The following is a 23,196-nucleotide window of genomic DNA, read 5'->3' on the forward strand; positions in this document are numbered from 1 at the left end:
CCAGACAGTAATTTGGGGAGATATATATATATACATATTGGGTTATTGTAGTAGAGTCCTTCTGGTGTCGTTATGTTCTGCCCTTGGAGTACTGATTAGGAATGGGGGGAGGTTTTTTTTCTCGTATAAAATACTCAGTAACTCTGATTTCTGATGTAAATACTCAGTAATGGGAGGGGGGGTGGCCATGGGGCTGCGCAGGTGCAGGCGAGCCCACGCTGCAGACTGGCGGAGTCGATGACAATAAAGCACCTAATGCTTTTTAAATAGATGAATCCATTGTTGTCTTCATCTTTTACACTACCGCTTATTTCCTCAGTAAGTGACTGCATTTAACTGGAGCCACTTTCAATATTTAGAGAGGGCAAATCATACAGAAGAAGAAATGATCAGAAGCTGTCAAAGCTTTAGCTAAACCAAATCCTTTGTGGAAGACTCATGAAGGTTTTTTGTTTAAATCTCTGGGGTAGATAGCAGCATAGACTTCCAGGGTAGTCTGTCCATGAATGTATGTTGAAAAAGAGCAAATGTAAAAATAAAATGCTATTGTAAGAGAAGAATCCTTTTAGGCCCTATTAAAAGGCATCCTTAAAGTCACATGTATTATGGATATTGCTGCACTGTATCCATGTATATGCAAAATAATGTTTACTCCACCTACATTTCTGATAGACTTATTTGCAATACTTTTGAGGAAGTTATTGGTGATTTCCAATGCTAGAAGGAGACACTGCTTCCAAATAGCAATCTGCTATTCTGCTTTTCAAAATCCATACAGTGTAGAAAGCGGCTTTTGGTTATTCCATATTGTTTTTCTTCCCTTTCTTCTTCAGGGCTACGGATCAAGGTTATTTTCACATAATACAAGTAACTTTCTCAATCACTGAGTTTTTAAGTGCTAATTTGGTTTCTTTGACTAAGATAGCTTTCAGTTCAGACAAAGCCTCCTGAAGATTTCAGAAGAGTCACTCCAATTATCATGATTTTAGAAAAGACCTTATACTTCCAGAAGTATTGGAAAAAGTTTTATCATTTCCTTAGATTTATAGTCATTTAATCACCCTGTGAAAACACTACCATTCAGAAGCAAACTTCTGAAAATCTCCCAGACCTGGGAACATTGATACTACATACCAGTGGTATTACTAAATAAAATTAGGGAAAAATCATACTTCCCATTAATTTTACTGAGTTGCATTTTGACAAATGTTGCTCTAAAATAATTTTTTTTCCCAAATTCTTGTTCTCCCAAGTTCTGTAAATCATTTTTCATTTAAATCTAAATTCTGTCTGAATGAGATTTCACAGCAATACCTTAAAAACCATATCTGTCTCTTTTATTTCCTTTCCTGGGTGTGTCACAGTCATTCTCAGTTGCTCTTGTTGATGGATATTAATTACTATACATTTATCTATTTTTCACTCTATTGAATGTGTTCCTTTATCAAATGGTATACTAACTTATCAGGATTCAGTATGGGCAACTAAAGTATCTTTTAGTATCTAACAGTCAGCACTTTAGCAGAAAGCAAAGAATGTAAATAAATCCAAAACAAGTATTTCTTCCCCAGCTTCCTTCTTTGTATCTCTTCATCATCACTTATAGTCTGTAACTAAGGGTCTAATTATAGGGGAATGGGTTGCTAAGCAAAAATTTAGTATTTTGGGAAACTTCTTGTTCATGGTACTTCCGAAAACCAATCCAAACGCTTTTCCTAATAGTCCATGTACTGTGTCAGTTAAACAAAATTTTACACAATTAAGAAGCAGCTATTGCAAAACAAGTAGGCATTATGTCTGCTGTGCATCTGACTCATCATCACTAACTCCATTTTCCTAATCTGGAAGGCACCTACTGACCTACAGTCTGCTTCCTTCCTTTGGATAAAAGCATCCCAGAACTCTGGACATGTTTTAGAATAGCATTAACACTGTAGATCTTTGATTTCACCACAAATAATAATAAAGGCTTCCAGAAAAGCTTAGAAAAGATGGTCTTAGAATAATTGCACAGTGAAAATACCAAAGAAGTAAATTATATTTTATTTTATCTTAATACTAAAGCATATATGGGTATATAAAGTATTTGAATGTTATTAGTATGTGTAAAACTGAAACAACAGCATCTATGTCATTTTGACTGTAAATTGTGTCAAGCTTACCATTACGTCTGCTAGGAGAATTATTGAACCGTGAGAGATAATAACCTATTTTTTGTGTCTTTGATGATCAAATCCTAGATTCTCTTCTCAGGATAGTTTTTTGAGTTCATGTCAATCAGGACATCACTTTCTTTCAAATCTTCTTCAGAGCTAGGAAGAAAGAGAAGAGAAAAGAAGAGAAAAGGAATAATGGTGTTATTTAATCCTGGTTTGAAAAATGCCAAGAATCTATCTTTAAAAAATTCAGATATGATCTGTCGCTATTAATCATTCACAGAGACTTAAATTAGGGCATAAAACCCATGAAATTCACTCTGTCTTACTGAATAATTTAAAATTCTTAGTGTTATAAAATAAATTGTTCTGCTTAAAAAAAAACACACAGATGATATTTGGCAGAATTGTGTCCATTTAGGTACCAATATTAATCTCTTCTTGTTATATAATTGAATGTAATATAATTCTTTCTTTCTCTCTTATTTTTATGTGCACCTTATACAAGATCCTTGCATTTTTTTTCCTTATTCCTTCTCTGTCATTATTGATGTACATGCAGATAGACTGATCTACATATGGTTACTCAGAATTAAACCAGTTATCTTTTCCTAAAATTCATACAGCAGATACATGTTAGTTTGAAACAGTGATTTTAATAAATCTAGTATCAAATATTCAAATCTTCATAAAATTAGGATATAAAAATCTATATGCAAATAATTAGGTTATATAGGTGATGACAGAATGGAAAAATGCATTACTTTTACTAATCTGATTTGGCCACAGTCTGAGCTCTCATATCTTCAGATTTGGGCAAAGCAACAGTAATTGCATGACCAGGTTCAGGCACCGTGTGCATATTTACTGTTTGTTGAGGTTTGCAATATCCAGGATGCTATGAGTGTCACAGAAAAGCAATTCTGGATGGTAGACTTTCTTCTGTGGTCTTATTGTTTTATTTTAAAAAATCTGGTACATTTGAAAGCAGGCAGGTGTGAAGCAATGAAAATTTTCAGTTTTTAAGTATGTGTAAATCTCCATTATTCCAAAGCTATGATTAGGATTTCTATGTCAGTCCCTGGGCTTTCATGAAAAATTGGTGAACACCGTGTCCCTCTCATGAAAGTTCAGAAAAAATGTACAGTATTGATGAGCTCAGAATGTGGAAACTGAGTGAGAGAGACCACACGGAAGAAAAGAAAATTAAGAAAAATAGAAAAGGAACAGGTTTACCTAAATATATTCCCTAAGATTTTTTTTTTTTTTTTTAATCCTTGTGAATGTTTGGTATTCCTGTCTATAAGCAGCTATATCAAGAAGTGAAAGCACTGTGTGCAGACTTCCTAACATAATGCTGCTAAGTATCTCAGTCCGTACCTTTGTTTCTCCTGCTCCCCTTCCTCCTGAAGACTAGTTTCACTTGAGGGCTAGGGTTGAAATTTAGGTCTTCAGAAGAGGAAGAGCTAGTTTATAAGCTGACTGGGACATAATAAATGCAGTAATTTCATACATTTACTAAACTGTCTAATTGTCCAATTGTACGTACCCAAAACAGATTTGAGTGCCACTGTAAAAAAAGTTGGCCAGCTGAGGCACAGAATTGTGCTTGGGGTTTGAAAATGCAGTTCAAAACATACAGGAGGTTGATTCAAGTACTGGTTAAACTGTCATGTTCAGTAACAGAATTTGATTATGGAAAAGAATTTGGGAGGGAGCCAAACACTGGTTTTGGAAAGACAGAAAATGTAGCAGTTAATGTACTCTTTAGAGCTCAGAGAGTTGAGCTTTACCCTTTAGCTCAGTTGGGTGATTGTAATTTCCTAAATTTTTAAAAGCTTCAGTATTCCTGAAAGTGTCGTGCACCCTTAGCTTTGTGCACAGATGGTGGCATGAAGAAACTAGTTAAGTATTTTTGAAGAATTTTCTGGTTTTTTGGACTAGAAAAAAAATATTCTGACACTATGATTGGGTTTCTACAGTAATCTCTGTTTTTACAGTAAATTGCTTACTGTTTTGCCTCTCTGAAAAATCTGGTGTCTGAAATTTCCATGTTGAGAGTAAGTCCTCAGGTCTTTTGCCTCCTTCGGAGTGTATTGTAGAAAAAATCTGGTCACTGAATAATGATTTATAGAATTTGACCACAGAAATACCTCAGTGATCATTTATCAAATATAAGAACAATTATAATAAGAGCTTTGCATCTGAGAGTCACAAGACACCTTAGAAATACTAATTGAACTAGCTTCACAGATTTATGTGAGAGGTATTTTTCCATTTAAAGAAGGCAGAGTGAAGAAATTAATCAGTTTGCAAAGCGCTACTGTAGTTCTTTAGCAAAAACATGAGCATAGAGCCTGGATCGCCAGATTGCATCTCCTTTAACCATAGAACTGTCTTTCTAAGTTTTAGCTTACTACTTCAGAAGATGAAATGATTTTTTTTTTAATTTCAATTTTATGTTTGGTTATTCAGGTGACTTATGACAAAGTTGACTGTGCCTGTATGTTACCTTGACACCATAGTGCCATTGCCTTTTAAAGCCAAAGCCTGGCTGCATTTGAGTAAATGGCAAAAGTCCCATTGGCAGTATAACCAGGGTTTCAGTTATACATCCCAAATTAGCACTCCTGTATGATGACACTATGCCTGGTCAGAGGAGTGTTGGAAATATTAGAGATGGTGATAACATACATCTTTTAGGCTGTCATGTGCCTTGGCCTGAGTTCATGTGGCACTGCGGAGATCAGGGCACTTGCCGGGTGCCTGTGGTACACTGATTCGTATTCTTCACAAAGGTGCAGAACATACAGGTTTCATGGGGTAGTTCTGAGGATGCTGGAGGGATTTCTTGCATGTGCGTGTATCTACTTGGTTTTTATTCCTATCCCTTACTAAATTACTCATTTTGTTACCTGCTCAGTGTTTAAAATATTCTTCCTCTGTGAGTAAAATATCTCCAAAATTGTAAATCTTGGTTCTGCCCATACTCCTTTCTTAAATAGATAGGCAAATTATAGATCCCTTCCCAACTCCTGTGATGCTGCCATTGTCTTTAGAGACCTAGCAAATATGTTTACAAGCTTTTTTGTTTCCCACTGGATAGCATGTCTTTAAGGATCTGAGAATGTAATCCATTTTAGTACAGTACTCTGTTGCCATTTAATAGCTGTCATTTTGCTGTAGTGTATTGGAAAAGCCTTTAACCTGTTCCAGAAAAAAAAATGTATGTCTGACTGAATTCACAAAAGAAATAGCAAAAATTAATGATTATTTCTGTGGTGCTATTAGAGCATGACCTGGTGCTTGGAGCTCAGCCACTCTGCCTGGATGTCTCACCTGGGGTAGCTGAGGTGTTGCACCACCAGGTGGATCAGGTGACCACTTCTATCTGGTGATAACCTGGAAGCAATATTTTCTACAGAGAAAATCTTTTCCAGGCTAGTGTGACCAGAGCTGGAAACTTCCAAAATTATGGTTGGCAGGACTGAAGAGGCCTCTTGGTGACAGCCCAATGTGTAAAGTTTTCCAACCTGCGTGTTTCCTGCTGTGGGCTTCAGAACACGGCTGCTTTGTCCATACCTGAAATGGGTCCTTTAAGAAGATATCTGCAACCCTTCACAGCATGTGATTGCTCCTTAACTCCTATAGAAACCTACAGCGCATCAACAGGGTTGATGCATCCTGTGGATACCCACATGCTGCACAGCTGATGTTGCAGGCAGGGCTTTAGCTTCTGTGACCATGGGACCCTCTGAGGAATGAGGACTTCTGAGGGGAGAGAGTGTCCATAGGATGAAGTGGGGCAAGAGGATCTTGCCAAGAGGTTTGCTAACTCGGTGAGGAAGGCATTAAATTCATTTTATCAGTGTGCGGAGACTAAAGCCCACAGATAAGTGGAAGGACAGGATGGAGGAAATAGCATATGTAGGGCAGCTCAGCAGAGAAGGTTCTTGCATTCCCTCTGATAAAGCAGCAAGACCAGGTGCTCATCTGAAGGCTTGTTGAAAACTCAGAAGTCAGGATCAGGGGTGTGTCTGTTTCCATCTCACTACAGATGGGAAAAAACTCAGGGAATTTAGGGAGCTCCACCATCTATGTCCTGTGCTCACAAAGGAGTGGTTAACCAATATTTCTTATAAGTGTTAGAACTGGGTGGAATAAAATCTGGGAATGTGCTCCTGTTCTGCCTCCTCTAGAACCTGATTGCACTTCATCTTTTTTTGTCCACCCTACCTGGTACTAGATTAAGTAATATGCTATTTCCTTATAGGTGAATAACACTCCACAGGAAAATAAAGCTCCATTTCTTGCTATGGAAATTGGATGACACACAGACATAAGCCTGTAATGCTTACTTGGATGACTAGCTTTTTTCATTACATTAGACCCACTTAGTTCCTGTAATTGAATGTCATAAGTGAGAATTTGGGTACAGTTAAAGTCTGGATTTTGTCCTTCATGAGTAAAATGATAACATAGTAAATGGCAAATTGGGACAAAGCAGATAGGTAGCAGGAGGTAACTGTGCAGAGCGTTAGTAAATTGTGATTGTTGAATGCCTTGGGATGCCAGTGCAGCCCTCACCTCATCAGAGTCTGGAGGAGCAGAGCTGCGGTTCTGTGCCTCGTGGGGTTGGAGCCAATCTGTAGAACACTGCCAAAGGAGACAGCTCTGCAACCAGTCTTGCAATTTTGGCTAAAAAGACAGCATTAGACTGTTTGGCTAAAAAGACTGGGACTGCTAATGCATTTAATAAATGAGTGGAGTTTGCCATTCCCTCAGCAGTTTTTTTTTTTTTCTTGAAGTCACCTATATGACACAAATAGTATGTTTCTTGTGATGGATACATGGACGCCTCCCCAGAATTCCTTTAGTTTCTCCATCTATACCTGAATGACTAAATAGAGGGGATCTTAGGCCTAGCAAGTGAGCCAGATAATATTAAGGATCAAAGTTCTGTTTGTCCTGTCAAGCTTGCAAGAATTTAAGTGACCCACAGGAGGTGGATGAATAGGTATGCCCATAGAAAATGTTCTGAAAGATGAAAAAATCTGATCTAGTTAAAAGTTTTCTTGCTTACGCTGTTGGGAAGATGATTTGGAGTTTGTCCTCAGAAACAGAAAGAATTAAGAGTCATTTTTGTTTTCTCTCTTGCAACTATACTACGGACAGAATACATGTTGTTCTGCTAAGTTTAGAAAGGACTTCTTATTTTCAGTATCCAAATCAAGAGATTTAAGAGTTCAGTACTTAAATTTCCTGCAAAGAATTTTGTATGTGTCTGAATACAGCAGGAAGCCCTTGTTTAAGAAGCAGTATCAGTCCTGAGCTTTCTTCAAAAAACTTAATAGAAGACTTTCCAAATTTAAAGATTTGCATTGTGTTTAAATAGAAAAGGCCAGCTGTCTATAGTGTGTATATTTCTAGAATCAATAAGGCACAGAATTTAGAAGACAGAGTTTGAAACTCTGGTCTTAGCCACTCAGCCACTGCTGTTTTGTCCAGGGTCAGTTTTGACCGTGTGTTTGGCTTCATTCAAGAACCGGTTGTTTCTAACTTGAGATAATGAAAACATTTCTTAATAAGGCCAGTCAGGCAGTGGATCAGGTTGCCCAGAGAGGTGGTGCAGTCTCCATCCTTGGAGGTTTTCAAGACCCAACTGGTAAAGCCCTGAGTGATGCCGTTGGAGCTTGCAGCTGGCCCTGCTTTGAACAGGAGGTTGGACTGAGACCTCCTGGGCTCCCATCCTGCCTGCTGGATGGTGCAGTCCTGTGATTTGGTGTGTATGGGTAGAGCCCCCCACAAATCCAGTGTGATTAGGTAGAGGGACCAGGCAAATGTAACCTGAAGTTTCATTCACTTTCATCTAATTCTGATCTAATATGCTAAGTAATGATGGCTATGAGTGTCAGAAGGACTGTTATTAGCATGGGACAACCCTTTGGAATAGAAACGTCTCCAGTGCCATTATGTGGGTGTCTGAACACCCGACGTAGCAGCTGGGGAACTGCTATGCCAGCCCCATGCCACTGGGTGTCTCATGTGGCCAACTACTTTGGTTTGGGGGCCCTTAGCAATGGCAGTATGTTGCAAAACACTGAAACAAAAAAAGAGAAGTTGGACCAGTATTTTATTTATCACTGGGAGATGACCAGTATAACATTTAGTCATATCTAGTACATCACCTGCTGAGAAATCCAAGCATAAAATTAATTGGCATGAATATGAAATGTATACTTCTCCTAATCAGCTTCAGTGAAGATTATATTCAAAGGCCCTTTTGCGGTCAGTCATACAGCTTAATTGCTATAGTTAATATTACAATTTAAAAAGGCCTGGAAGGAGAGCTGAATATTAGGCTCATGATGAATGATAATTATCACTTTGTGTAGATGGATGAAAAACATTTCTAATTAAATTATTCTTGTAACATAAATTAATGGTGTGATCTGGATCAAGTACTTCTGATTTCACACTTAGAATATTTCTAAGAGCACCAAGTTTGTGCTGGAATTTCAGTCTGCAAGTCAGGTTGTCTTTTAAAAATACCTGGCTTTTCAATGAATTTAGCAGCTTGTCTCAGATTTCTGCATTGAAGACGTTCTGCGATACTGGAATGGTTCACACATTTCATGGAGAGTAAAATGGAATAAAAACTGCAGCTAGCAAAATCTCTTAGTTTTATCAGCATGGGGAAAGGGTGATCTGACAGGGATTCATACTGTAACATTCACCTTTTATTCCTGCATTAATTTCATCTCTGTCTGAGGATTTTTGACAAGATATAAACCATAAAGCATTTTTAAGCATCCTTTAAAAACAGAGAAGCTGATTAGCGGCTCTAGGGAAAGGAGTGAGATGGGCCATGAAGACGCAAGTCATTGAGGTTTGAGAGAGAAGAAAGTGTGAAAGTTTTTAAGAAGAATTACTCTGTCTGCAAACTGTCTGTGCTCTGTAAAGATTCAATGATTTTTGCATACCTTGCATTTCTTTCTCATTAGTGAGACCAGCAATGAATAAAGTATACAGGAAAATATAAAGATCTCAATTGAAAGTGGCAGGTTGCATTTCAAGAAGTGGACTACAAATCATGATTCTAAGATGACCAGTAGCTTCGTGGCCTAAAGATGTAGTTTACATAAGTTAGGTGTTGTCAGCAGCCCTTTCTAACAGGCCTCGTTAGATACTAATTTTAAGTTTCTAAAGCAACTATCCATGACTTCAGGAGGGTATTTTTGAAGGGTGTAAGTCAGAGATAGATAGCCATTTTCTGTCAAAAGATGATGGGAATTGTGTGTCAAAGCACTTTCTGTGCATATGGAGGACTGTCCCTGAGATTTTCTGCATGCATGTCCTCTTGCGTATGCAATACTTTAGTGCTAACTGTATATATCAAAATTTGGCACTGCTGTATCTCTCTAAACATCGCATTAATCCATCTGTCTGTTACCATGGTAACAAGGCTCACTACTGATGACTGAAGAAGAGCTGAACCATTAAAACTAAATGTACGTGCTTAAAAAAAAGTGACTAAGCTCACTTTGTGTAGCGCTACAGAGACACCATGGATTAATGGTAGAAAATGGACTAACTAATATTTTCTATGCATTCTTTTCATTTGTGGTCACAGATCTGAAATGAAGCCTATTGCTGAAATGATCTTCAAATCTGACCTTTGTTTGCTCACATTTATTTACTACATATTCTACAGAACCCAGTATTAAAAAATATGATTTTTTTCAGGAGAAGCTTACATGTTCCATGGTACATGTTTATCCCAGAGGGTGGAAAGATGAAATGAATAACTTAAAGATCCCAAGTACAAAGCAGATTAGAAATGCTGCTGGATATTTCACTGCATATATTCTTTCTCTCTCCCTTCTGTGCTTGTAACATTGCCAAAATAAGTAAAGTGCACAAATTCATTAGAAGATCAAAATCTAACTGAGCACTGTTAATTGGACCTGAGATTTTTTGAGAACCATAATGTTGTGGAAACTCTGACATGAAATACTGAACTCTATAAATCATTAGACGATGAATTTCCATCTTTTATTACACTGGCACCATGCATGCTATTAATGGTAGACTCAAGTGTATAAGTCTATTAGACTATAAAGAGGTCTTTGGTTTTAGACTAGAAATAAAGCTTAAAACTAACCGTTGACATCTCATCTCCTTCTGTGTTCACTGGACAATGCTTTTTGTCCTCTAGAAAAATGCTATGTATTTTCTTGACCTTCTGCAGATTTTCTTTTCCAAGCCTCTTTGCTCTGTTCATAAGGTTACACTAACAGGTACAAAGTGGATAAAATGAGGGACTAGAGAAGAAACAGAAGTACTTAATTTTAGAATGCTTTGCTGCATTCACAGAGCTGAAAGAATGTTTAATTTTTTTATGTCAGGATTTACAACTCTTTGATATCTGGTTTAAACTATGGCTCTGATCTTATAATAAGATCTTGGGTCAGGAAGTAGCTAACATGGCTGTTTTATCTGCCCCATGCAATGCTGGCTGGTTGGAAGGTCAGATGGGGCATTGCTGTGTGTGTGTGTATGTGTGCGTGCATGCATGCACATGTGTACAAGCATGATGGATGTACATGTGTCAGGGAGATTTTGTTAAATCAGGTGTCATACTGGGCAAAAACAGATATCTTGCTCCGTTAGAGGGAATATGAAGCCTTTGAAGATCTGGAAAGTCAGCTGGATCTACTTTATAAAACAAATAAGCACAAGTGCTAGCAACCAGCCTAGGATTTTTTAATTGAACTTTAAAAGAGCTGGACAAGTTCTTTTGTCACTAAAGTGAATTCCTTTCTTTCTTGAAAACTCAATCTTTTAAAAACATGCTTTCCTTCAAAACATACCATTGTAATAACAACTTGGTTCAAATCATGACCTAGCACAAGTGAATAACTTCCTTGCCTTCAACAAAGTTGTATTTCTGTCTTGAAGCTACGTAGTATATACATTCTCTCACTCTAGATGGGAGAAAGTTGAGTATCCGTAGAGTGCACACTTCTGCACTGCCCTTAGCATTTGGCTGATGTTCATGTAAGATGGACCATGCTTAGCTCCATTTTGGTTCTCAACCACTTAACAGAGACAAAGTGTTTCATGATGAAAGATTTTTTTAAAGCAACACAGCACTTCTCTTTGCTTGTTTGGGTTTTGGCCATCTACAGTTCTTGCTACAGCATTCCTGTTTCCAGCTGTCTCATGTTGATGCCCTCTCCCAAAGTTTAGTTTCATCCATGTGCTACTTGTGTGAATTATACTGCATACACACATGAAAGTATCTTAGGCACATGCTAGCTGAATGGTTGATCTGACAGATGCTGAAGATAACTAACAGGCGCTTTCTGGACTCCAGGACCTACTTGGCTTCTTCCCACCTGGAACAGAAATCTTGGTTTCCACAATATCTCCCAACACTGCAACCAGCCCGTTCCAGGCAAGTGCCATTTTTCAAAGAAATCACAGAACTGAAGATCTTCCTTCTCTTCTTCCTCCTTTGGTCTGATATGAAAATATCTTGGCCATGCTGGGGATTCAGAAGACAGTGGTCATGGCTCTCCAGCATTGCTGCAGAAACCTGGGGTTCCAGTGCTGGGTGATAAAGCTGTGGGGAGGTCCTTGAATTGATCCATTTCTTCTCTTTCACTGTTGAAACTGAAGAAGATAGGTAAGATGTCCACATGCATCAGGCTACCAAGTTGTTACAGACAGTGCTATTAAGGAGGCGGTGGGTCTTGGTGGGGCTGGAAAGGGAAGTGCAGTCTCACCCACCAGCAGGATTGGGTGCTTTATTACTGGAATGCTAGCTTCTTCAAAAGTTTTTCAGGCACCTCCTGACTTTCACCCCTGTGATAACCTCACCCAAGGAGGAGCCACCTACCCTGTCAACCCTTCAAACAACAGAACCATCCCAACAGCTTCCAGCATGAGCAGCCCTTGTTCATGGTGGGTGAATTTACTGCCCCTCCACTGCAGTGATCTGCATAGCAACACCAGAGATGGGGCCTGAACATGTAAGCCTTTGGCTTTATTTAATCTGAGGGGTTATTTATGGCCAACTGTCCTACTTATGAGAAATATTTTTACATAGATGTACATATATTTTACAATATGCTTTTATTAAGTTTTCTGCTCTCTCTTTTCTCAGTAAAGACTTTGAGGGCTCTTTGTACTTGCTTCCTCTCACCTCCCCAGCTGGCCTCCTAGAAAGGGATGGCAGGGAATGTGGGCTGCCACAGTTTGGAGGGGATATAGGGCAGGCAGGAAAGCAGCAAGATACTGCCTGAGAAAGTTTGGGGTTTGTCTTTGTATGAACTTTTCATGGCACATGACTGATCACTGGCCTTTGCGAAGAACACTCCTGAGACTGCCAACTTCTCAGAGCCAGGAGTGGAATTAAGCTTATGAGGGGTTCAGGAGATGGAGAGTTGTTTTATACTTTGGGAGGTGGGTGAGAAGGAGAGAGAAACTGGTACTTTACATGGCTTAGGAAAGAGATGGGAAAAGGAAGCAGGGGGATTGGATTTTTTTGGTCTTTTTGTATATAGAGGGACAGGAAGCCCATGCTTTTGTCTTCTTGAGGAGGTACAGAGGAAGGAAGGAAATTAGTGCTTTTTTTGTCATGTATGGAGAAAAAACTTCTGCCCTGTGAGCACTGGGACTTTTAGTGGACATTAATTAAAGTAGTGCCTTCTCTGACCCTACAGACCCAGGTGCTGCTTGCGAGGCTGTGCTGTAACACACATCTGCCTGCCATCCCAGGGCTCAGGATTGAGGGAGGCAGCAGCAGTGCTGAGGTGGATATAGGTGGCCTAAAAGGCATAATCGGATGAAGCTAATCTACATTGAAGGGTTCATCAGCTGCCTCATACAGAGATGGTGTCATATGCAGCAGGTCCCAGGGATTCTCACAGGATGTGGGAAATTGGTATTCTCTGTATCCTGGAACACCCTTCTGCATGCGATCAGCGAGCTGAGTGCACGGTCCATTGCAAGGCTGCGTGTGTGCAGGCTGGCTCACTATGGATGCTTCAGCTGAGGTAAAAAAGCTGCAGTGCCTCAGGTAAACACAGGCTCTGTGACTTTGCAGAAGCCGAGGTTCTGCAGAGGGGCAGAGAATGGCAGCTGCCTGCACCAGAGGACTGGAGAGTTGAAAATGACAGTTTTGGTGTAGTCATTAAGAACTATATAGACACAGCTTCTGGGAGTGGGAATCCCATCTTTTATTCTCTGCAGCTGGGGATTCCACGCTGGGGAAAGAGCTGACAATATTTTCAGTGTTGCTAAAGCAGATTATATGAGGATACAGGATTTGCAGAATGGCTTTGAAGATCTTAACTGTAAACAGACCTGCCATGGATTTGCTGAGGCTAAACTGGTTGCCCACCAGATGCCTCCAGAGTACACATGGGTGCCCAGAATGCTAGTGCTGGATGACAGGCGCTAGCTCTGAGACAGGCATCTCAGATGTGCTCTCCCATGTCCAAGGATTCTCAACTTTCTACTGCTCATCTCAGATACAGAGCATTACATAGTCCTACAGGGAACGCTACTCTCCCAGATGCAAAGCCTTTCTCTAAGCCAAAAAGTATTGGGTAATGTCCTTGCAAAAATGAAAAAAAAATTCTATTTCATGTAAATCCAAAAGTTTCTGCAAGGTGTTGAGATGCGACATCTAGAGATGGCTTATGTGGCCCCATCCCCAGGAGTGTGGCAGCCTCAGGATAGGGTTGAGATGCTGTCATGGCTTCTTGAGCTCTTGCACAAGGAGCAGGTACAGTGGCAGCTACAGCAAGCAAAGTAATGGTAGGTGTGGAGTGTTTGAGTGGATGTGATGGAAAGGTTACCAGTGTATGTTAGGTTTATTCTGAGCAGTGTGTTGTCATTGGGTGTTGCAGTTAGAGCAGGCAGGTGCTAAGTGTCATGTGTAGTAGACAGGGTTGTGGTGTGCAGACAAAAAAGAGTGTGGGATGGATTTTGCACTAAAATATGTTTCATCCAGTATGAAGAAAGGATGAAATCTCTCTGCTCAGGAAAGTCCAAGCTTTGACCCACATACCCAAAGTGAAACTGTGCCAATTTGCCTGGCTCTGGATGAGAATCACAAAATATGGAGACTAAATGGGGTTCTCATGAATCCCATGAGCTATTTCTTCATGCCACTAGTAATTTGCTTCTTGTTAACATTCCTCGATGGAGGAATCCTTCCTGGTTGCAGTTACCTTTGAAAGTGGAGAAATGCAGGTTCCTATGCTTTCCCACCAAAAAATGTTCTGAGTAAGGTGTCCCTAAGAAACCACCTGGAGTTTCTCTAGGGCAGTCAGTGAGTGCTGACAGCCTGCCTGTTTCCCTTCCCCCCCACCTTAATGTCCTCAGCCCCTAATCCTCACCTCTGAGCAGCCACTTGAAGATTCAGCCATAACTTTTCCAAGTATCTACCATCTCTGAGGCATCCAGAGCTGATACTGTTTGCATGAAGGACTCTGAGATTCCTCACTATGGGTATTTTGGACACTTCCTCCTTCTAAATATACCCCCACTTTATCAATATCCACATGTGAATATCTACCTCATAGATATTCAGAGATAGACTCCCCTTTTATCTTTGAGATACGAGATAGATTTACTAGTAACTGAAGCTCTTCAAGCTGTTACTCACACACATATTTACCTCCTCTCCTCTTTCCTTCTGATGTTACCAGTCACTTGGGATTCTGAGGCTAAGAAGCAATTGAATTAGGATGTTCCACTTCATGTGCTCTGAGCTAGAGGAAAGGCAGGTCTGCATATACCCCAGTATAGTCAAAGGGAAAAAATTTCTCCACTGTCTATTTACACACACCTGTGGTATGAATAAATATGTGGACTACACATCTGGAAGAACTGTGGTTACTGGTAAGTAATGTCATTGTCTTTACATCAAATCAGAGTTTAATTTGTTCTCCCAACTTCATTTGCTTCTAAGTTAAGAATTTTTTTTTGTTATATTTCTGCTACTGTTCACTCCTAATCAAATAATATGTACAAATTCATAAGGCTTCCAAGACTAATCTTTGCATATTATTTATTGCATGAATAATTTTCTTTAGAATTTTGAATGGATTTTCTGGATTTGTTGGTTACAGTTTTATTGGTTTAAGATGTAATTATGCTACAGGCTGGCATTTGCTCATCAGAATTCATTTATATGAATGCTAATAGATTAGTATAAACTAATTCTAGGAAAATCCAGATTTATAAACTCATTCTCCTATTTTGGTGTGAAAAGCATATGTTCTGGTCTTTACAAGTCACTCTGTCAGAATCTTGACCAAAACCTTGCCTTAATCATACAAACAGTCCTATGCTTTTTCTTATAAAAAAGTAGTTCTTGAATTTTTGGAAGAATAATTATTGGTTAAAATAATTAATGGTTAATAATCTTACAGGAAAAAATAGAAATATGTCTTATGAGGCCCACTTGAACATATTTGAAGAATGCAAACTTCTGAGAATACTTAAAAGTGAGCCACTATATTGACTGTGATTTGAAATACACATTCCTGAATTGAAAAACACATTTCCATCAGAAAATGTTGTAACTACCAATATAAGTAAATGTTAAGACCCTGATGTCATAAACACATACCTGGTCAGGCATAAGCTTCTGAGCAGAGCAAAGCCCATCCATTTAAGTGTTTGCAGAAATAAGGGAATGATTACTGTAATACACAAATAAACAAAAATAGAGGGGAAAAAAAAGGAATTTTGCTTTGTGTCTCTGACCACACTTGTGTATGATCAGTATCACATTTCTTTTGATTGTCATACTTCCTTTCTCTACCGCAGTGTTGTCAGCCATATGATCCATGAGTCATATCTAGTCCTTTGTATACAAAGCTCATTGAATATTCAGATTCTATGGAGTATAAATTATCAAGTAAATGAAATAATTTTCTTGTCCTGTTTGCTGGGGGTAGGGAAGGAACTCAAGCTTTCCAAATTTGAAATTAATTCAGTACTTGCAGTGCTGCACTCCTGAGTCTGTCATGACTTATTGTCCTGAAAACAATAGCTCTGATAGGTATAAAATGACCTGTTCTCCCTTATTCTTGTTGCTCATTGTTTTATGGTAGGAAGGTGGGAAAGAGCGAGGTGGGTATGAAACCCAAGGGCAACATTGCTGTTTGCTGAAAGAAAGTGTATATACGGTGGCAGAGGATGGTTGTAGAGACACAAAAAACAAGCTGAAGCAGGGAAAGGAGCATGGGAAAGAAGGAAAGGAATGAGAGAAAAGCAGTGATATAAGACTGAATCTTCCCAGTTAATGATGCTGAATTGTGACAATGAAGTATTAAAGAGATTTTCAAAAGCAGCTAGCTCCATTTTCAGGCAGCCTAGTTAAGTGTTTAATGATGCATATAGTCCCCCTCTGGGATTCTCAGAAGTCTCTAATTGCCTAGTTCCTTCAGGAAAACTGTTTTGTGTTACTATATATTTTGTGTTAATCCATACAAACATATCATGGACATGTTCCACGGACAGCAATGGATGGTCCTCCTGTAAATTCTTGAAGTGTGTAGTCCTAAATGGTGAAAAAACTTATGACTATAATTAAAAAGAAGGTTTTTCTCAAAATGAGTGTCACACTCCTGCATGAGCAGGATGACATCACGTTCCTGCACTCCACTGCAGAACACAAGTTCCTGCTTTTCCATAGTACTGCAAGTGGCTGCTTAGTGTGGCAGAAGGGAAACACAGAGGGAGGAAAAAGGTTGTACATAAGATAAACCTGAGCATATTTGGGATTATTCTTTGGTCTACCAAGAGCCCTTTCTATAGCCCCAAGTATGAAATGGGAGGAAAAAAGAACACATGTAAAAGGGATATACTTTTAAGTAGAAGATATTATTTAAAGAGCTCTATCTCAAAACATTTTAATTGGTCAATTAAAATAATTGCAGCTGACAGCATCTCTTTAATTACATGACCATTTGTAGGTGTGTATTTTATTGTTTTTTGTTTTGTTTCCTATGGGAATGGACTTACGCAATTGTTTAATGTGTCAGTCTGTTAGACTGACTTCTCTCCCTAAAGACAGACTCTGGAACTTGTTCAGCTAAATAGGAAAGGAGTAGAAGTTTCAAATGTAATTAAGTTCTTTACAAGTTTCATGATAATTGGTATCACAGTGGAGGAGAGAAAGGCAAATTAATGCCCACACTGTGGGAAGAACTTGGTCATTGTATTTTACCATCCTGGGGCAAGTCAGTATGAGGTGCCTTGAGCTTAACTAATAGTTCACCATTACCAAAAGGGGAAGGTCCTGCTCTCCCTTCCCTTTCTGTCTTCAAGCTGCGGGTTGCCTCCCTTCCCTTTTTGCCAGCTTTTGCACCTATGAAAAGCCTCCATGAGCTGATGTGGTTGAGCCTGAAGTTCAGTGGCAGCCTAGACTGATCTAACTGCTGGCCACAGAGTGCTCCCATCCCTGGTCCCTGTCCCCTGCCCTTCCCTGCCCCCTTCCTTGGGCACTGTGTTCCTGCTCCTCCCTCCTGCCAGACCTGGATGCTTTGCCATTGTCTTCCCTGAGTCATTTCAGCATGCTAAAGTAGCAGAAAATTAACTTGGGGGGGGGGGGGGAAGTGAAGAGTTTTTTGCCAATACTTTTGTGCCAAGACAGCTCAGCAAAAAGTCTGATGAGCAGGAGAGAGACTGCAAGGGAGAGGGTTGAAGGGTCTGAATAAAGGAGAGGAGAGGACAGCAGCTCCCCATCGCCATGAGTTTAGGAGAGGGGAATCGGAGACGGAGGCCTTCTTTCTCTGGTGGTAGTGAGCTGCTAGATCTGCTCAACCATTTTATTTAACTTGCTTTGGGTCATTCGGTAGCAGACAGCTGGCCGGTCCGTATGTTTACAGCTCCTGATTAGCTGCAGTATATGATCCTCTCGTCATGTGGGCAGTGTCATGCGGCCCATGGGGGACCAACAGGGCTATTGCGATGGCAAAAGGAAATCCAGTTTCATTTCTTCTATTGCTCACATAGCCACTTGTGTTAAGATTAATTGTATACTTGGCATTGTACTGAACAGAAAAAAATGAGGCCTGTCTCAATAGTAAAGAGTTTACAGTCAGTAAAAGACCTAGAAATCAGAAAGCAGATGTGCTATGAAGCCGGGTATGCCAAATGATCATATGTTTATTTCTCTGAAATTATAAACTCCTTTCCTATACATATTGTGGAAGAAAATGTGGTTTTAAAGAGAAAGTTTAGTGAAGAAAAAGTAATGGTTCAGTGAACTGGAATTAGGATAAAGCTCTATGAACCATGTTAATCAAGAATGAGTAATATGGATGTCTGACCTTCAATTAAATATATAGAAAATTCTGTATGAGGCAGATCAATCCAATGATGCTGTTCTGCATCAAGCAATGATGAATACAAGGTTGTTCACAGGGAGGCAAAACACAAACCACAATTCACTCAACTATTTGAGCAATACTATACTAATTCATTATATAAGACTGAGAAAAAATATTTCCTGGCTCCAGTGAGTGAATGTTTTACATGCTCCAAGATTGATAACATTGAAAAAAAAATCCCCCCCCCAGCTGTATTTCCCAGACCTTTTCTTTTGGTCAGCTTGTGTTCTGTATGAGCTTCCCAGAAGGAAAGATTTTCTTCTTTCCTTCACTCATATTAGAGCAACACGAATGTTAAATAGGGTTAAAATACCACAGTGGTGACATCACACAATGCTTGTGTTTGTTTTTTCAGTTTAAATCGTAAGACTTTGAGGCTGTATCTCCTGAACTTTGGAAGCAGTCATTGATCAAGGGAGCATGGCCAGTTCTGAAAACTTCTGGATTTTGAATGCATTTTAAGGAGAATTCTCATCTTATTCTGCTGGAGTAAATGAAAATATCCATAGATTCCAATTTCTGTCCAAAACAATGAAGCTGTATGTTAAGAAACCAAAGTTATAAGTTGGAAAACTACAGAAATATTCCAGATTCTATATGATTAAGCCATTTCAGACTTCTAAGTTATAAACCCACTGTGTTTCTAGTGATTCAAAACAGAAAAAAAAAACCAACCATGAGATATGGTTTTATCAAGAAGTGGAGAAATGTAAATACAAAATTGATTCTGTTCTCCGGAGTGTGCCAGGGAAAAGCTTCCTTACCTCCTTTTGCTCACTTAATTTGCCTGCCACAAAGAAGTAGTCTGTAACACTTTGTTGGAAGGTTGTAGAATAAAAGTCTAGTCATGTTGCTGTTGCAAAAGCAGGACTTCAGAAACAGAAGCTTTTTGGACCTACTTAAGCTGATCGTGTTGTAGTAACGAAAACCTTTGTTTAATTTTGCATTCCTTGGAGATTGATTCTGGTGTGCATTCTCACTCTCTCTTCTTTTTCTACTGTGTTCACCAGTGTTTAATATTATCCAGTCTCTAAGAGTTACTGCACTGACAATTTTAAAATCAACTGTCCTAAGCTGGACAATTTTCTCTGAGGCTGTGGCTGCCCAACTGAACAATAAAGCTGTCATTACAGAAGAGGTCAGTGCTGCTGATACTAGAATTGTGCAAATAATTTCAGTTTTCTTGGCAAAATGAACAAAAAAGTTATTTTGTGTGATCCAAAATATTTAGTTTCATTTTCAGAGACTGTTAAGAATCATTTAAACAAAATTAAACTCAAACTTTTAAATGAAGTATCATTAAAATTAGAAAGCTGAAATGTTTAGCTTCTTGGGGGAGCAGTGGAAAAAAACAGCTTTTCCTCCAAAGCTATTTGCCAACTTTTATAAAATATAATAATATTTCTAGTTTACCCAAAACATTTTTGTAAGGAAATGAGGTACTGTCACAAACTTTGTATCAGTAAGACTCTAAAATGATGGTTCATTGGCAAAACAGTAGTAGAGAGAGAGATTACTTCTAAGAAACGGCAGAGAAGAAGAAGGAGAAAAATATTTGGTTGGGAAAAAGGTGTATTGTAGAAAACTTAATATATGTAAATACTGTTGACACTGTAAACTGGCATATGTGGTGTGCTTATGTACAGCAAGTCTGGATCTGTGGGACTTTTTTCAAAGTCTGGCATGACAACAATATTATCACCAATTTGTTTAATTTTTTTGTTTGCTTTTCAAAATTCAATGTGGAAAATGTGTCCACAATAATGCTTGCTTTCTTTCAACCTGTGAGGATATTAGAAGATCTTTCAGTTTGATAACTATCACTTCACCCCCCTTTTTTGGTTGGAAGTAAAAGCAATTGGTTTGGCAGTGTAGGAACTTGTGGAGTACAGATATCTCATGTCCAAAATGCTATAATTTCCTAGCTTGTGCTTATTTAATCACTTAAATACTTTGTCTGATATGCTTACAACATAGTCAAGTAGGTTCTGTCATGAAGAATGGTAACAGATTTTCTGTATATGTAAGGTGATTTATCATCTCAGCAAATTAGCTTCCCTATTGTTTTAAGACTTGCCTTTATGATACCTCCACACTGAAGACAGGGTAATAGATAGCAACTTCTGATGATACAGGTCTTTCATTAGTATTTCCCAACAAGGACAGAGTGCCTTTTTTAAACTAAGTACACATTGCTGCAACATATTCCTCATTGCATGACATCAGCCTGAGTCAAATATATGATAAGAAATCAGAAGAATATATACCATAACATGTGATCCTACAAAGTTTTATGTAGAAAGAATTTATTCTTCCTGCCTGTTGTGTTTATGATTTAATCTATTCAGTGGCTCAAACCAATTTTCATTAATATTGCCAATAAACAATAACAAATGCTTTCAAGAATAATGTTAAATTGTCTGAAATATTAGCTATATAAAGTCTTTTTGGAGACTTTTTGGAGAGAAATGTTCAAATGGCCTTAAAAGCAAGTTTAAGGAGATAATTAAGGTTGATAATGTGTTCATAATATTTTTAAAAGGACATCAGCAACACTCTAAATTGCAAGATGTTCACAGACCAATTTGAAAGAAGCAAGGTAGTCTTCTGCTGGTGCAGATATTTAAAATAACAGGATCAGATGCAATACTGGTACTGAATAGGCAGTGGAACACGTGTAGCACTGGATAATGGTAATAGAATTGGGAAGAGAAGCTACAGCAAAGTAGACCTGCTATTGAAAGTAAAAGTGTGTTCTCTGAATTTGACCTTTAGAATTATTTTTCCAGGCACTCCTCAGATTCATCTATGTATTTTGCTCAATTAATATGACTAAATTTCACTTTACAGCCATAATGTCTTAAACAAAACCCAAGGGAAATACTGTGGGGTAAGACAGCATCTCAAATGAGGTGCTGCCGTTGTTTACAAATGTTTCATGTTTCTGAAATTAGCCTGAGCACTATCTGTGAATATAAGCCAACAATGACATCTTTACATAAACTGTTTGCTCTATTTCTGTATGCCTAAAATATTCCATAATCTCAGGAGAGAATAGTGCCATTTCACATCATACAATCATTAATATTGTCAAAGCACTGAAGACAGATCTCCAGCAATGTACTTAATAAAAAGCTGATGAAGACTAAAAATGCTTGTCAGCGAACCACAACATTTCTTTCTTCAGCTTTGTGCTGGCATATATTGATGCTGAATTCATGAAGATAGAGAAGTTAGTAGATGTTTACAGAGAATATTTTAAATAATAATAATGCTGTGACGTCCAAGTTGTGAGATAGCAAGCAGACTGTTGACAAGTGAAGCATAGGGGTGGAGGAGGAGAAGGGAAGGAATAACACAGCTCCATCTATTACATGCTGCGAAGGGCTGCCATTGCATTTGCAAGAACGATGTCGTGAAATGGTTTCTCATCCTTCTGTCCGCTTGCCAAAGGACTCCTCCTTTAGCTCTTGCTGAGGGAGACTCTTATCCATACTCTTGCTACCTGGCCTTACCATTCCCAGAAGGATTCTTGTGTGTTGATGAGCAGAGCGCTAGGCTCAGCAGGAGGGCGTCTACTAGGCTACTCTAATTTGGGGTGTGCTTGATGTGCTTGAAAACTGGGAAACATTTGCATGTAAGCACATGAGGAGTAGAGAAGGGCATTCGTTGGTCCATCTTCTGTTATCAGAGAAGAGTGCTTAACTTTAGTGGGTGGGACAGGAGAAAACATTGGTGAAGGCGGATGGCCAAAAAGTGGTGGAGGGCTCATGCAGTGCCCAGCAGAATGCATTAGAGGCTGCAGCTCTGGCCTGTAGTCCTAACTGAAATACAAATCCAGACAAGACCACCAGCAGCAGACAGGCCAAAGGAAGCGGAGGAAAGCAGGATGGCGAGGCAGGGCTGCCTCGGGGGAATTTGGCTCTCCGCAAAGTGCGAAAACAGGGCAAGGGCGGGGCGGGCGAAGTTAACCCAAACCCCACGCGGGGCAGCAACCGCCCTCCAAACGGCCGCGGGGCAGCCCCGCCCCTCCCCCCGCGCTGCCATCGCCTCGCGCTCGGGCGCTGCGAGCGCTCCCCCGCTGCCCGGCGGGCCCGCACCCCCCCCGGAGGACTCGCAAGGCATGCTGGGGCTTGCAGTCCTTTCCGCCGCCCTCCTCCTCCGGTGCCGCTTCACGGAGGGGAGGCGAAACTACAACTCCCAGGGGGAGGACGGGCGTGTCCCCGAGTGAGTGTGTAGGTGCCTGCACGGGGAAGGGGGGGTGGTCCCGTTAGGTCGGGCGGCGTAGGGGGGGTTTCTCTTTCCCTATCGTTCCCCACACAAGCAATCCGCCTTCGGCCTGGGAGCTCCAGCAGGGGAGGACGGGGTCGCCGCCGCCCGGGCCTGACTAGAGACATCGCTCGGCGGCGTGTGCTCGTCCCGCGCGCGCGTGCGTGCGGGCCGGGGCGACGCGGCGCGCGGCCGGGCGGTTGCGTGAGCTTGGGGGAGGCGAGGCTGAGCGGGCGCCCCGCGCGGGCGGAGGCGGCGGGAGCGGGGCTGCAGCGCAGGCACTCGGCGCCCGCCTCACTTCGCTTCACCTCCAGCCCGCCCGGGAAGCTGCTACCTGCGGAGGCGGCGAC

Source organism: Apteryx mantelli, chromosome 3 (genome assembly GCF_036417845.1).
Source record: "Apteryx mantelli isolate bAptMan1 chromosome 3, bAptMan1.hap1, whole genome shotgun sequence".
In the NCBI taxonomy this organism is placed as follows: domain Eukaryota; kingdom Metazoa; phylum Chordata; class Aves; order Apterygiformes; family Apterygidae; genus Apteryx; species Apteryx mantelli.